Here is a 17085-nt window from a genome sequence, read left to right as displayed (position 1 = left end):
CCTTAGCTTCTAGGAAACTCAGATGAAAACCAGGCAACTTCCCCTTCTCTTTCAGACTCCCCTTAACCATCTCCGGACTCAAATAAAGAGCACGGGAAATTCCACCAATATCAGGTTCTTCCTTAGTAGCATAGAAAGGAACCTGATTTCTGATCTGAATGCCCAAGATACCAGCATAATCCTCCATCAAAGGCCCCAATAAGTAATCTGGGAAGACAAAACACCTCAAACCAGGATCATAAAACTGGAGAAGAGTATGAATAGCACTCCTATCTCTGTCAGTGAGTCTGAAAACCATCTTCAGAATACCCCCATACATCTCACGAAACATCCCCACATGGTCGGGTGCAATCAATGCTATCATATCCTTCAGCACACTGATCTCTGGGTCAAAGAAGTTGTAGACCACATCGTCCTTCAAACCGGGCCTCATGTCTGAGCAAGAAGTCTCTCAACCAGGATCTCGATCAAAAATGTCCCTGCATATGGATAAACATGTGTTAGATGCAGGTAAATGCAGAATGTTAATGATGCTGATTAATGAATGCAATGCATTGCGCCATCCTCCAAGTCATCTGAACATCTTGTTGCACTGAATCCTGATCTCTGAACTGATCACAACCATCTGAGGTACTGAGCAATCACAAGTCCGACCCAAGGGTTCCAAAATAAACGGAAGTGAAAGGTACATCACCATCATCACCAGACAAACTCTGAGCAGATAACCATAACAATCTCTGAATCGGCCCGGGGAATCCTGAAATAAACGGATCCCCACTGATAAATAACACGGACAACACTCCGGCGTCTCGGCAAGAAATGCCCATAAATCCGACTTATAAATAGGACTTTGATCAACGGAACCAAAAGTCACCATCAAAGTCACCACCAGAACATGCATCTGTAAGAATCACCCTCCCCTCACAGGTAAATTCTAATCAGGTCGTCCTAAGGCGGATAATAGTCTCGACAATCGGGTAGAGATACTCAATGGGTTTGCCCTTTCGGGTGTGCCATTGTAGCTCTCCTGAGATCGTCTAAACCAAAGATCCGGGAAAGATCGGTCACCGAAGTCAATAGCTCAAAAGAGGTAACCCAACCAAAGTGGAAAACCCCACTGAGGAAGAGCACTCTCAGATGAACCTCGTCCGGCTTGTGGTATGTCACGTCGCAACAGCATGCTCAACCAGCATGTGAGGAACGTGAGACCACACTAATCCTAGGTGTATACTCGGGCCTGGGTTTTAGCCCCACTACGCATCCGTCGTACTCGACGGGATCCACGCTCTAAAAGATAGAAAAAGGTTGCTAAAACAAACATCACACACATACACCACAGGTGGGAGAAGAGGGGAGAGGGCTCGCTAGGATATCGCATCCTATGCCTACGTATCTCGTCTGGAACGAGAACCAGAGCTACCGTAGTTCGGCTCACGCACGCCGAAACAAAACACACGCACAAAAAGGCAAACATAGAACCCGAACGCCAATCGCTGGACTTACATCAGCTTCCGAACCAAAGAAACCCACACTGGAAACCAGATGCCACTTGATGGACTTATACCGGACTCCAAGCACACAACAAGAGGATACGGAATGCCAATTGTTGGGCTTACATCCATCTCCTACACACACAAGAAGAAACAAGCAACAAGTTACTAAGGAGTCGGGAACTCGAGCCTAGCAACTGTCAAGCAAACACACACAAAAAGAAAAAGGGTGCCCAGAGAGATCTCGTGCGACCTCCTGCCTACGTACCTCATCTGGTATGAGGATCAGGGCAACGTAGTTCCCCTGAACAGGGGAGAAAGACTAGCCTAACCAGATACAGAGGGAGACACAACTAGGGAGACTAACTCGAGCCTAGATGTTATCATGCATATCATCCCTAAGTTAAGGTTGCTATCTAACTTGCTCAGGCAGCAAGCTAATCCTAAACAGGCAAAGCAAAGCATGCAAGCATAATCAGAACAAAGCAAACATTCACAATTAGCACACACTATATCCAGACGAAGTGGGCTCAAACAAAGGGTTAGGCTGCAAAAGCAAACCGACTGTATCAGGTGATGTTAGCTCTTAACCCTAACATTGAGAGTTAGGGTGAAGCCAGATGAAATGGGAGTGAGGGGTATGCCTCACAGCTCTTATCCCTGGCCAGGGAGAGCTTCAGACAAAGAAGTGTGGGTTCAGAAAGTGGGAACCCTTCTACACTTATGACACTGACTCAACTGTACAACTGTACAAGGATCTTGGGTTAGGATCCACAATGCATCAACACCAGTTGTGTGAGCAAAGGGATGACTCAACAAGAATAGCAGGAGATGGATTGCACATCTCTTGTATCTGCCAATTGCCTTAATCAAGGTCTTTTCCTGCTTGGGGACAAAAATAAACAAGCACAGGCATTGCCTCTTAAGGAGGACTTCAGACAGGTGCCTGGCCAAGTAACAGGCCAGGTCTTCCAGACTACATGGAGTTAGTGATGCTATACCTCAATTGGTTTATACAACCAAGCAACAGCACAAGCAAGTTCACAATGAACTATAGCAACTAAGGTACCTGAAATCAATCCAACATAATCAGTATACCAGACAAACAAAAGTCAAACAGAAAATTACAAGTCCACAACACAAACAGATAACAAGCATCAATGCACATAGGTGCAAGCCACAAGGCCTAAGCATAAATCTCAATGCCTACAAAACAAACTCAAGGTTAGTCATAAACAAGCAATAAACCAATCCCAATTGAGTGCACATCATCAAGTATAAGCAATTGTGCTCTTTGACCTGAAACAAAGCTCAAATGTGAGAACACAAACCACTAGTACAAGACTAGGGTCAAAATAGGATCAATAAGTCAAAACAGAACATGAAACTTATCCAAAATCAAGATCAATCAATTAATAATCAAATCCAATTGGTCTCATGTTCATATCATCAACCATTATCATTTCATGAGGCAAAGAGTACACAACATGCAATTTAGAACCTCATAGGACCAAACAGAAATATCCAATTCAAATAAACTCACAAACATTTCAATAAATCCCCAAAAAAATCATGGTCAAACAGCACTCACAACATGATCTACACACCAAATTTCAGGCCATTTGGACAAAGGGAAGCAAGTCAATTAAAATCCACAAGTCAAAGCATGTTCAAACAAGCTCATACAAGGCACCAAATCATGAATCAACTTCAAGCAAGCATAAAACAGAATTGGCATAAGATAAATGAACCAAATCAAAGCCATGACAAACTTCCATGTCTCTAGAATACACATGCCAAATTTCAAGTCCATCCAATAAACCACAAGAATTTCACAAAACATATGAGATCATGACTCACAAAAGGTTCACAATTGGTCAAACAGGGGAGAAATTCTCAAACAAATAAGAAATGCATTCAAAAATTCCAGAAAAAACCATATTCAAATTTAACATCCAGAAGTATCATCATGCAAACATTCAGCTCAATTCAAGTTCATATGGCAAGGCAAATAAAATCAGGAAGTTAGACATGAAATGGGGTGACACAAATTGTCACACCTTCAATGATCATAGCATATCTCACAATCCAGGAATGCAAAAATCACAAACTATATACCAAAATGCTCCTTAAGGTGTCTAGATTACACATGCAAAATTTCAGCTCCATCCAGTTAAGCATCATCATTTCATGATCAAAACATCAAGCAAGGTGCATGAAAGAACACATCTAAACAAACCCTAGGCCATTCAAAAAATCACACGTGCACAATTTTAATAAAAATCACCAAAAAATACTAGACAGGGCAAGGATCATGGTGGAAAAAACCTCATGTGATTTGGATTAATGGTTTAGGAGTTATGGAATTTTGAATGTTGAAGAAAAATAAAATAAAACAATGAAACAAGCATGGTGAACATGTGAAGCATATGGAAATAAATTCTAAAGCAAAAAGGAGAATTGCTTGAGCGAAGGATCGAAGCGTGTTCCATTTTAAATCCTGGCGCGCGCTAACACCAACCAGCATGCACAGTAGCGAAATTATGGATCAAAATCATGTTTCTGGAAATTTTCATCACATTCATCATGTTCATCACAAGTTCATACGTCCAAGAACAAATGTTCACCAAATCCAACAAACCGCATATCACCAGAAAGGTCTCTCAATGTACATTCACAATCTCAAATTATTTTGACCTAATTCATCCTAATTAAAGAGATTCGATAGAAAACATAATCATGCACAAAACTTCTAATTCACATAACTCTCTCATTTCTCAACGAAAATCAGTGGTTCAAAGTGCAGATTACTCTACTCTCAAAGATCTACAAGAAGCATTAATTGATTTCATGAATTGTCAAACTCAAAAACTCACCTTCAATGATGTGCAGTTGTGAATTCGCGCGAACCAGGCCTTGTAAGTGCAAAACAGATGCTCCTTGATACTTGAATTGATGAATGGAACAAGGTTTGGATGTCGATTGTGAAGGATCTAGCTCAAAACTCGAATTGCCATTGTTGAAGCTCTCTTTAACAGTCCACGAATTCAGCTTGAAAAGGATGAAATCTTGCTTCCAACAACTTCAATAATGCATGTAGATGATGAATTGATGAAGATCTTGGCAAGGTTTGTGAAGAAAATTGCAAAAAAAGTGAAAGAAGAAGTTGAAGAATTTGGTGATTTTCAGATCTAGATCTTGATTTTGTTATGGTTAATCAGAAAACAGTTATGATTTAACTTATATATGTGATGTTAAACATGCTGGTAATCATGATTAGTGTAATGGCAAGTGTTTAAGCCAAATCAAGTTTTCATGCTAAATGGTAAAATGGCCAATTCACCCTCACTCATACAAAACCAATGTAACAGTGCATTTTTTGTTTTGGAGCAAGTTTCAAATGATATTTATGAGCTAATGCAAGTGGAATCATGTGAAAACAAGGCATAATTCTCAAAATCACTTTTTTCCCTCCAATTTTCAAATTAAGTCCACTTGAAAAATGCACTTTTTGTGTGAGCAAAATTCATGAAATGTAATGCTTGAATATGATAGAGGACATCAAAAAAAATTTGCTCAAAAAGGTCTCACTCCATTTGTCCTTTGGAATCAAAAGTTATGCACCTTTGAAGTTCAACTTTTTTGGACAATGATTTGATCATAACTTGCCAACCACAAATGAGAAATTCATGTTCTTGGACTTTTTGGAAAGGTGAGAGCAAGATCTTAAACTTTCATGTTGGACAAAATTTCATTTGAAGCATTTTTGGACATGTAATTTCAAGGAGAAAACCTTTCCATTTTTGGCAATTTTGAATTACAAGTCACTTTCTATTTTTGGAAAGTTTTCATCTGACTTTATTTTCTTCATTCTTGATGTTTGAAATGTCAAATGAAACTTGTTCGGACATGAATGAAGTGTCTCTAACTCTCTCCCACCTCCAAATCCATCAGTTGACTTGTGGTTGACTTTTGTTGACTGATAGATGAATTTCAGCTTGACTGTTGAACTGGAGCCTCAAACTCCTGATGAAATGGCTCAATGATGAAACCCTAGCTTCCATAAACTCAATATAACCATATGATGATCCCCATATCCATTGAAACCCTCATCTCCTTGACAAGCCCTGATTGGCACAATGCAGATAATTAGGGTTGACTAGAGGTCAAAACCCTAATCTCAAGGGACTGATCATGAATAATGAATCTCTTGGTGATGATAAGACCAATGATGATGATGATGTACCATTTCAACCAAGATGATGCTCAACCTCCTTGAGGAACCATGAAACCCTAATTTGAATTACCAACCCTCAGATGATTAGTGATCAGTTCAATGAAACCCTCAGCTTGAATCTCAACCTCTTTATCTTCTGATCAAGACCTAGGAGGATGACTTGATTGATGTTGCCACATGATATGCCAAGACGCAATGACTAATGACCTAAAAAATGATATGCAATATGCTAAGCTAGTCCCAAGAGAGGAGGGCAAATTTTGAGGTGTTACAAGATGTCTTGGAGGATGGCAATATGCATTGCATTCATGCATCTGCATCATTCCCATTTTGCATTTATCCGCATCTAACTCATGTTTATCCATATGCAGGGTACATTCTTGATTGAGATTCTGGTTGAGAGACATCCTTGTTCCGGGTATGAGGACCGACCTAAAAGATGATGTTGTCTACAATTTCTTCGATCCAGAGATTAGCGTGCTGAAGGGTATTGTAAGACCCCAATTTTGGGCCCTAAGATCCCTCATGGCCCATATCATTTATATCATAACCTCAAGGATCATTGCATGCCTTTGTCCCCTCCTAGTGGGTAGATTGCCTTGTAGGTTTGTTTCTTGATCACCAAGCATACTTTGCATTTGTATATCTTTGCTTTTCATGTGCTTATTAACCAAAAAGTACAAAAATATTGTCAGTTTAACCTTGTTGCTTGCAGTTAAAGTAATCATCAGCAATTAGGTCAAAGTCAGTCAACAGTCAGTCAAAGCAATGGATGGTGGCCATTCTTGCAGAATTTGGGCACCATGATCAATAATCAAGAGCTCATATAACTTGGGACATCATTTGAAATCAAGTTCTCAAGGAATTAGGGTTTGGAATTCATCAGAAGTGCATCAGTCATCCAAAACCCTAGAAAACCCAAACTTGGTCAACTGTGGATTTAATCAGAGATTTGATGGATAGAATTGATTTGAAGGAGCTCATTCATGCTTGTATAAACCTCATCTATCATGTTCAACCTCATCATGGAAGAAAATCAAGTCAAACAGAAAATTTTCCAGAAATAGAAAGTGGACCTGTAATTTTAACTGCCAAAAATGGAAACTTCTTGATCTTAAACTTACATCATGATACAAGCTTCAAATGAATTTTTGCCCAACATGAAAGTTGAAGATCTTGTTCTCCCATTTTCAAAAAGTCCAAGAACATCAAAATCCCATGTGTGGTTGTCAAGATATGATCAAATCATTTTCACCAATTTTTGAACTCCAACAAGCCATATCTCTCAAACCATAAGGCCAAATTTGGTGGGGTTTTTTCCTACAAACCACATTTTTCATCCTCTTTCCAAAAATATAAACTTAATGACCTAAAACCTTACCATTCAAAATGGCATTTTTGGACCTTTTGCATTTAAATTCAAAGTTTGACCAAACTTTGACTTTTTGAATTAAGACTTTTTTCATCAATTGGCCAATTGGGAAAGGTTTAAAATCACATTTGAAACTTGCCTCAAGTCCTAATTCATGCACATTCCATCATCATACCACAATTATGGACCAAAATGCAAAAACTTGAAAATTGGCAAGAAGCTTCACAAAAGCAAAACCAGTACAGCATTTCACATGTACAACCAAAACAGCACAATTTTAGTCTGTTTACAGCCTGTACCAAGGCCCATTCGCAGCAAAAACACACCTCCACTTCCATTTGCTCACACTTAGCAATTTGCAAAATGCATCATTACACACAAAACCAGCTTACCATTTGATTAAGTGAGGTTAAACAGGTGATATAAATGGTTTTTCTGTCCAAACAAACCCTAGTTTTGGCAGCTGCAACACAGAAAAACTCCTCACTCCTTCCAACTGCTTTTTGGGGCTCGAGCAACATTTTCTCTAGAAACCCTCAAAACACCACAAGCTTCCATCATCATTCCTTCACCCGAGCAACATTTGGAAGATTATCCAATCACCATTTATCACCTGTAAAGTCCCTTTCTCACTCTGTTTTGCATCAAGCTCAGCAATGGTAAATCGAGCTGTGAGATTTTCCAAGTGTTCTTGAGCTTGTCTACACCAAGTATCCTTCATTGCCAAGCACAAGGGTCAGCTGTTTGCACTCCTATCATCAAAAATATCACTGTTTCACGACTTGCTTCAAAAACAAGTAAGTTTTCGAGTACCTTCTTTCTCCATGCCATGCTATGCATATGAAAGATCTTTGAATGCTGGATTGAATGCAAGTTGAATCACTCAAAATGGTTGTGACATGAAGGAGAAATCTAAGTTTACATTTCTGCATCCAAAAATACTTTCCATCGATTTGCTTGATTGATGTTGTTTTACCACAAACTATGCTTGGATTATGATTAGGTTAGCTTCATTGATGCTATTAGCATGGTTGATTTTAATTTCTGGACATATGAAATTTTTCGAGCTCATAGTGATGAATGTATGTTCCTGTTGCCTAAACTCTTACCATGCCCAGGATCTTCCTTTGATTATGTTTGTTGTGTTTGGTTATGACCATTTGATGTTGCATGATGTAAATATCTGCCATGCTGTATGGGATTCATTGGTTTGATTTTCATTTGTTCATGTCGATTTTGAACCATGAAGGTGGATTGAATGCCCTGCTGTTACATGAACCTACCATGCTCAGATTTCTCCCTTGATTAATGTTTTGTTTTGCTGTTGGCTGATGCTGTTTAATGATGCTGTTGCATTGTTTGTTTTGATTGTTGATGTTGGTTACGGTTGATGCTTGGATGATGAACCATTGAATGTTAATACCCCTGCTGTTTTGCTGCCTTAAGTTGCCAAGAAAATCTCATGAATATGTTGATGTTGGTGTTTTTGAGTTAGTGCTCATTTTGATTGATAATGCTATGCTGATGTTTGAATCATGAGGATTTTCTTCCATGCTGTTTATGTGCTGTTGTATGAATGTTGCTGCTGCTGTTATGCTTGAATCATAATTCTGTCCAGAAAGATTCCTCATGCTTATGTGATCTTGATATTAGCTAGGGTTGCATGTTGATTAATGTTGCTTCATGGCCATGATTTTTTGGTCGAGGCTGTTGTTCAGGTGTTGGGTGATTTAAATGATGAACATGATGATGAATGAATTATGCTGCTGCTACAACCTTCCCTGTCTAGAACTCCCATGATTATGCTTGTGTATTGCTGAATGATGTTGCTATACCAATACAATGTTGTTTGTGTGGTTTGGTTGAATCATGTTTGTTTGATGTGGTTGAACATGAGCATGTGCCCTGCTATTAAATCCTAAGGCTGCCTATGAAAATCCATATGTTTTGTGTTACATGCTATTGATTGCTTGCTATGAGAACATGATACCAATGAATGCTGTTGTTTTTGATGATTATATGTTGATGATGGATATGCTCTGCTGCTGTTTCGAACTTTCCTAGAAATCCACTTGGTTTATGTTTTGCGTATTGGTGTCATGATGTTACATAGGTACATATGCCATGCTGTTGTGTGTTTTGCTCGAAACCTGTCAGATGATGATGCTTGCTGTTGTTTTGCAACTGTAATTTTTGTCCAGAAAATTCCCATAGTTATGTTTGGTTCGCTGTTAGTTGAGGTTGCATATTGATGTTGTTTAATGGACATGCTCGATTGTTTGATGCTGGATACGTTTTATTCATGTCAATGGATGATGTTGCTTGGAAATGAAGTGATGAATGTTGCTGTCACGAAAACCTAGCATATTTCTAGAAATCCAGTTCATATATGCATGTGTGTTGATGGCTGTTACTGTTGGTAATTACATGAATCATTGCTTTTGCCATTTGTCTACCATGTTGTTTGAATTTGGCATGCTGTTAAGGAACCATGAATTTGAATGTTGAATGCTGTTGTTGTTTGTTGTATGATCATTACCATTGCCATGATAGTTGTTGGTTTGTTGGAATCCCAATTGATGATGATGTTAGTGAACCAAATGCTTGAAAATGCTGTTAGAAACCCTAAGGGTTTATTTGAAAACTCAGATTTTGAACCATTGGCCAATTTACTGTTCTATTGGCTGGGAGCCAATCAGAACATTTCGTTTTGCCTTGCCAAAACGCAGAGTTTTAATTAGTGAACTCAGAATTACAAGACTGCCACCGTTGACTTCATGTTGACCACTTTGTTCATGCTATCTTGTTCATGTTGCTTCAATTATTTACTCATCTTCAATAATTTATTTCTCTTTCAATTTTCACCCAAAAATTATGAAATTTTTTCCTCATGTTCTTGAATGTGTCTAGTTTTTTATGGTGAATTTTATTTAATTTTTCAGTGGCTGGATTTTTAATGATAATTATTTTCTCCACATATGTGCATAAATGATACATTTTGCCATTTCAATTGTGAAATTCTCATGTTGCATCCAATGATCTTGAAATTTTTTTGTGAGGAAACTAGACACATTGACCTTCATTTCCATATAAGGTTTGTGCATTTATCATTTGTGGATTGAGAGTTATGAATTTTTGAAGTTATGTGTTACATTTGGTGCTATACCATGATCATGTATTTTCCCAATTTTTGTTCACATGCCTCCTCTTATCCAATTGACCTCAAATTTTGCATGAATCATCTATCACATGTCTAGTTTGTGTATGAATTTTCTTGGAATTAATCTTGCTGGTTTCCATTTGATTGTGAATTTTCTTCCATGTTTGGTCATTTGTTGACTTTTTGTGCTATGCCTTGCCAAATCTTTTGTGAAATTCTCAAATCTTATTGTATGACCATGAAATTTCATATGTGATAACTAGACATCTCAAGCTTTGCATTGGTGTTAATCTCATTCATTTCTCTTCTGTTTTCAAATTGATATGATTTTTTGAAGTTGACCCATGCTTGTTGACTTTCACCATGCTTACTTGAATTTGATTTGACTTCATGAATTTCATTGACTGCCTTCCTCTCATCCAAATGCCATGAAATTTGACATGTATACCATGCTAGATGTTAGGATTGAGTGTGATTTATTTCATAATTTTTGAGATTGTTTGAGTTGACTTTTGAATGAAGTCTTTGCTGTTGACTTTTGTATGCTTCTCTTGCCATGCTTTGCATCCTTTTGCATATGAAATGACCATGATGCATGATATAATTATGAATCCAATTGAGAATGCTTCTTGAATGTTTAAACTTGGTTTGGGTTGACTTTTCCTTGCTGTCTTGACTTTTTCTTTCATCTTTGACCCTAGGCTAGTCCTAGTGGTCTTCTAAGCTTATGTTGAGTTCATCTGTTTCAGGTTGAACACCAATGCCCCAAAGACCTTTCAATTTTGATTGAGTTGGTTTGTTTATTATGTGCTAACATTTGTTTTGTAGGTGACTCATATGCTTGAGTCTTTGTGCCTTGCACATTTGGTCCCTCTGTGGTTGACTTTTGGTTCATTTCTCTTTGTTTTTGACTGTTGAGCTGTTTACTAATGAGTTTGACTTTTTTCAGGTGCTTTAGTTGCTTAAGTTCTTTGAACTTGCTTGCTTGCTTTGCTTTTTAGCATTTGCTTTGAGGTATAAACCTTTCTTCTTCATGTAGTCTGGAGACCCGGTCTGTTATTTGACCGGGCAAACTGTCTGAAGTCCTCCTTAAGAGGCAATGCCTGTGTTTGTTTAAAATTGTCCCAAGCAGGAAAAGTCCTTCAAGTAAGGCAATTGGTGGAAGGTAGGGATAAGTAATCTATCCCCCACTATTCAGTGTGTCCTCTCTTTGCTCCCATTACATGGTTGAAGCATTGAGATAAATACCCAAGATCTAATCGAGTCAATAATGTGGAGAGAGTTCCTACTTTCTGAACTCCCACACTTTCTTTGATGCTCTCTCTGATATGAGATTGAAGCAATGAGGCACACCCCTCATTTCCTATTCATCTGCTTCACCTGAGTCCCTCAATGGCCAGGTTAAGAGCGACACTTACCTATTACAGTGGACTTTCAAAGTCAAACCCTCTTGTGTGAGCCCCCTTGTTTGGCTATAGAGTGTGCTGTTTGATATTCATTGATTGATTGATTGCTTCATGTGCACTTGCTTGCCTGTATGCTATGCATTTATCATCATCATCAATTGCCATTAATGCATGATCATCTCATTTGCTTTTTGTGATGCTATCATTGTTGTTTGCCCATTGAGGACAATTGTAAGTCCATTGCTTTGGCATTTGCTCCTGTGATATGGAAGGATAGAGTGTAAGACCTCATTGGTCACTCATATCTTCTGTTTTATCTGTTTGTATGGGAGGATACAGTTATAAGTCCCTGTAAGCTGGCATCTGTTATCCTGTGATCATAATTTGATCTGTTTGATTTGTATGTGAGGTTGCAGTTATAAGTCCCTGTAAGTTGGCATCTGCTTTCCTGTGATCATAGTTTGTTCATCTGTTTGTGTGAGAGGTTGCAATTATAAGTCCCTGTAAGTTGGCATTTGCATTCCTGTGATCATTTTGTTGCTTTTGTTCTTGTATGTGAGGATCCACTGTAAGTCCCTGCAACGTGGCATTGGTATTCCTATGAGCATATCTGTGGAGTTAACCTAAGTCCAGACAGATTGGCAGTTAACTTCCATTTCTCATCTTTGTTTTTCTTTTGAGGAGATTGGTGTAAGTCCATTGAGTGGCTTCTGATATCCTGTTCTGTTTTAGGAGACTGGTGTAAATCCATTTATTGGTATCCGGTATCCGCTTTTATTTCTTTGCCTGTGGAGATTAGTGTAAGACCATTGAGTGGCATCTGATATCCCGTTTTGTTTTAGGAGATTGGTATAAGACCAGTGATTGGCATCCGATATCCGCTTTTCTTTGCTTTGTTTGCTTGTTATTATTCATTGCTATTCCAAAGGACACACTTGAATCATCTTCTATATGATTTCAAGAAGTGAACCTTCTAAGAAGTTTTACTTTCCATCTTCATCCATTCATCATTCATTATGTCCTAAACCTTTTCACACTATATCTTTTAAACTTGACATAAGTGTTGTGCAAACATTTTCATGTTTTCTAACTAAAAACCTGGACCCAAGTCCTTGACTTTTTTTCAAAACTCCATTTCATAATACTTCTTTGAATCAATCTTAATCATACTTTGACTTCACTTTCATAATCACAATCAATTAACTTCACTCATTCACTTGTTTTGGCTTTGTCCATTAATCTTTTCATGCATTAGCCATAGGCTTCAATTATCTTTGTGGTTGATGTAAATCTTGCCTATCCTTAGTGAGTTGACAGTAAGACTTCCGTACTTCAAACAGGGCTAGCCCCTCTAGTACGTCGAAGCTATCCTCGCATGGTGGATGTTGTTTTTTGGTCGAGTGTTCTCCCATTGATAATGAAAAGCCTCAGTGCTTGTGTTTAAAACTGAATCCACCAACTTTTGGAAATCTTTTAGCCGAACTACGGCGTTTTGATCCTTACCTTTGATGGAAGGTACGTAGGCAGCGGGTTCATCCGTTCAAACCCAATAACCCAATAAACTTGTATATTCTTTTCCCATCATCCCAATCATGTTTGCACAATATTTTTTGTCATAACAAATAACAATTTAGCATAACAAGTGTGAAAAGGGCTCCCTAGGAGTACCTAGGACGTAGTGGGTGCCTAACACCTTCCCATTGCGTAATTTACCCCTTACCCAGAATCTCTGATCTTTTTATTAGTTTTCTACGTGTAAAACTTCTTAGGCTTTTGTTCGCTTTTTAGCCAGTCCTTTGGATAAATAAAAGTGCGGTGGCGACTCGAAATTTCATTGTATCTCTTGCTTATGGTTTAATCGATAAATCATATAGTGACGAATACACCGCTACAGAAAAGTGGCGACTCTGCTGGGGATAAAATCTCACCAGAATCTCTGGTTGGTATTGCCTACTTTTCACCCTTGTTGTGCTATATTATTGTTTGTCATTTGACATATTTTTGTACAATTTGGGATCACTGTATTGATTGTAATGTGTGAATTGCTTGATATACAATTGCTGTTTGCTTTGGTGATCTGTGAGATGAGTTCTACACCCGAACTCGAGTGCACTCTAGGATAGGAGAATGGCATAGTCTTGTCGACTGGTGTGGAGTATTCCTTAGCCAGTTGACTTGCGAGCCCATTCACTTGGTGGAGGTCATGTTGAACTAATAATGTCACACAAGTTATTTGTGGTTAGGCATTATTCTTTCAATCATGTTCCGCAGAAGCCAAGGACCTTAGTTTACCAAACCCATCTTGGCCTATTTTTAGGACCGTAGTGCGGAGGTCGTTCAGATGTCAGTTCTGATACGATTGTTACGCGATACTACACTCATGAGAGTTTCTCTTGAGAATATTCTTGGAATACGAGTATTCGTTCCTCCGAAAATATTCGAAAGATGGAACGATGATTATGGGAACCTCTGATAGAACATGTCTGGCAGGTTTAAACCCTAGTACACTCCCTTTGGGTGGTTCTTAACCGAGACTCCATGCTCGTGACTCTCAACAAACCCGTGATTCGTGGTTGAGTCGTTCAAACATTGTTAATATCAATGGATCCCGGATCAGGTGCAAAACCTAAAATCCACCAAAGCGGCTGGTTGATATTAAGAATGTTAGAGCCGGTTCATGTACCGTTAATATCAATGGAACTTGGGTGTCGATAAGGTGAAAACCTAAATCCACCAAAATGGATAATTGATATTAGGGATACATAGAGCTTTCCCACGACCTTTGTTTGGTGTGCTTTGTTTAATCCTTGAGTGTGTTTGTTGCATTCATGCATTCACGCATTCATCCGCATTCATGTCATCAAAAAAGAAAAATTTCCAGGAACTTAAAGGGTTATTTGCAAAATTTTCAGACATGGAAAGACCGAAAAGGCATACAAAGAAGTACAGCTTTAAGCAGCCCGATGTAAAAGAGTTAAGGAATCTGACATTATATGTATTAGATCCCTTGGGTTTCAAGGCTCGCTATGGGAAGCTTCTGCCGTTGCTGACTACTCAAGTGGATGAGGGATTGATGAGCACTCTTGCTCAGTTTTATGATCCGCTCTATCATTGCTTCTTATTTCCGGACTTCCAGTTGTTGCCGACTTTGGAAGAATACTCTCACCTTATTGGGATTCCTATTCTGGATCAAGTGTCGTTCAGCGGCTTAGAGAGTATTCTATCTGCTCGAGAGATTTCCAGCTTGTTACATATAGATGAAGATCTGATTAGAGCTAATCTGACTACCAAAGGCGGAATTCAAGGTTTTCCTTCCGAGTTCCTCATTGCCCAAGCTACCTTTTATGGGAAGGCCATGAGTGAGGATGCCTTTGAGGCTCTATTCGTACTACTCATCTATGGATTGGTGCTGTTTCCCAACTTCGACAAGTTCGTCGACATGAATGCCATTAGGATCTTTTCAGTTCTTAATCCGGTTCCGACCTTGTTGGGTGATGCATATGTCTCCATGCATCTGAGGAATATGAAGAATGGAGGAGTCATTGTCTGCTGTTTACCCCTGTTGCACAAGTGGTTTATTTCGCACTTGCCGCAGACAGTTGCTTTCAAGGAGAACAAGGGATGTCTACGGTGGTCTCAGAGACTCATGTCTCTCACCAATGATGATATCACCTGGTATGATCGCGTGTATGATACCGTTCAGATCATCGATTCTTGTGGTGAATTTCCTAATGTGCCTCTTCTTGGTACATGTGGTGGGATTACCTACAATCCTACGCTTGCACGTCGTCAGCTTGGGTTCCCCCTAAAGGATAAACCCCATAACATTCTGTTAGAAGGTGTATTCTTTTAGGAGGGTAAAGATCCCCAAGGCCTGAAAGCCAGATTTGTCCGCGCTTGGCGCAATATTCGCATAAAGGGTAGGAATGAATTGGGTCCAAAGAACTGCATTGCTTTGGAGCCCTACACCTCTTGGGTCAGACAGAAGGCTGCTACCTACCTGATGCCATATGATCATCCGAGACCTACACTGTTGGATGTGGCTGGGCCTTCAACCCTCCCTACCCAACGTGTAGAGGAGTTGAGAGAAGAAGACCTTTCGCGTGCCTGGATCCGCGAGAGAGAGGAATTGCTGCAGCAGCTCAAGGAGAAGGATGCTATGATTGAATTCCTCGAGCACCGAGTGATCGACGATCCGAACGACACTTGGACTTCTCTGCTTCCTCAGTCTTCCAAATTCTGGAAAAGGAAGTATGATCAACTTGCAAAAGAGAAGGCTGATATGGAGGCCGCCTATGAGAGAGAGATCAAGAAGTTGTGCACTTCTCGTCTTCCAGCATCCCGAGCTAATAGGGATCCATAGGATGTCATTTACCTTTCTTCTTTGTAATATTTAAATCAAAAATGCTGTATTTCTTTGTCTCAATATATTTAAAAGAAATATTTTCCATGAGCAATCAAAATGTTTAATATTCAAAATATTGCAAACAAATACCCTAAGGGTTCCTTGAAAACAAAGCATTTGCACGAGCATTTCATGCATCATTCTTGCATAAACAGGTACTCCTTTGTTTCTGGTCTTCCGGTTCTAACCTTTGCTCTTCATTTATTTTGAAGACAAGCTGACTCACCGGTATTATACGAGAGTCAACTCTGCAAGGATTATGGAGCAGTTGGAACAGGAGAACCAGAGTCTGAGAGATGAAGTTGCCAGACTTGGCGCTCTGATGGAGCAACTTCTTGCTGCCCAGAATCAGCCTGCTCAACAGCCAGCAACTCCCGTTCAGCGGACGGTTATATCAGAGATAGCTACTTCAGCGGTGCCTGTCAGTGCCCATCAACCAAATGCTATGCCTCCCGGTTTTCCTTGGGGGATGCCTCCCGGCTTCATGCCCGATCTGCCAGCTCCTACGTTTGCTCAAATGCCGGCATCTAGCCCGGTCCCTATTCCCGTTCCTCCTGTCGTGCATACCATGCCGAGGGTGGACGACACTATTTATCATTCTGAGGCATCTGAGGGCTCAGATGTACATGAGAAAATGGATGCAATGAACGATCAATTCCTCGAGCTGAGAAAGGAATTGAGAACTCTCAGAGGCAAAGATCTCTTCGGCAAGTCAGCAGCCGAACTTTGTCTGGTTCCCGGTGTGAAGATACCAGTCAAATTCAAGGTCCCAGACTTTGAGAAATATAAAGGGAACACTTGTCCTTTGGCACACCTGGTTATGTATGCCAGAAAGATGTCTACGCAGACCGACAACGATCAACTTTTGATCCACTACTTCCAAGACAGTTTGTCTGGTGCTGCTCTCCGTTGGTACATGAGCTTGGACAGTACCAACATTCGCTCTTTCAACGATCTTGGCGAAGCTTTCGTCAAGCAATATAAATACAACGTTGACATGGCGCCTGACAGAGAT

The sequence above is a fragment of the Lathyrus oleraceus genome, chromosome 7 (assembly GCF_024323335.1).
Source record: "Lathyrus oleraceus cultivar Zhongwan6 chromosome 7, CAAS_Psat_ZW6_1.0, whole genome shotgun sequence".
NCBI lineage: Eukaryota > Viridiplantae > Streptophyta > Magnoliopsida > Fabales > Fabaceae > Lathyrus > Lathyrus oleraceus.
The sequence above is the reverse complement of the archived record's forward strand: the minus strand, read 5'-3'. Positions refer to the sequence as shown.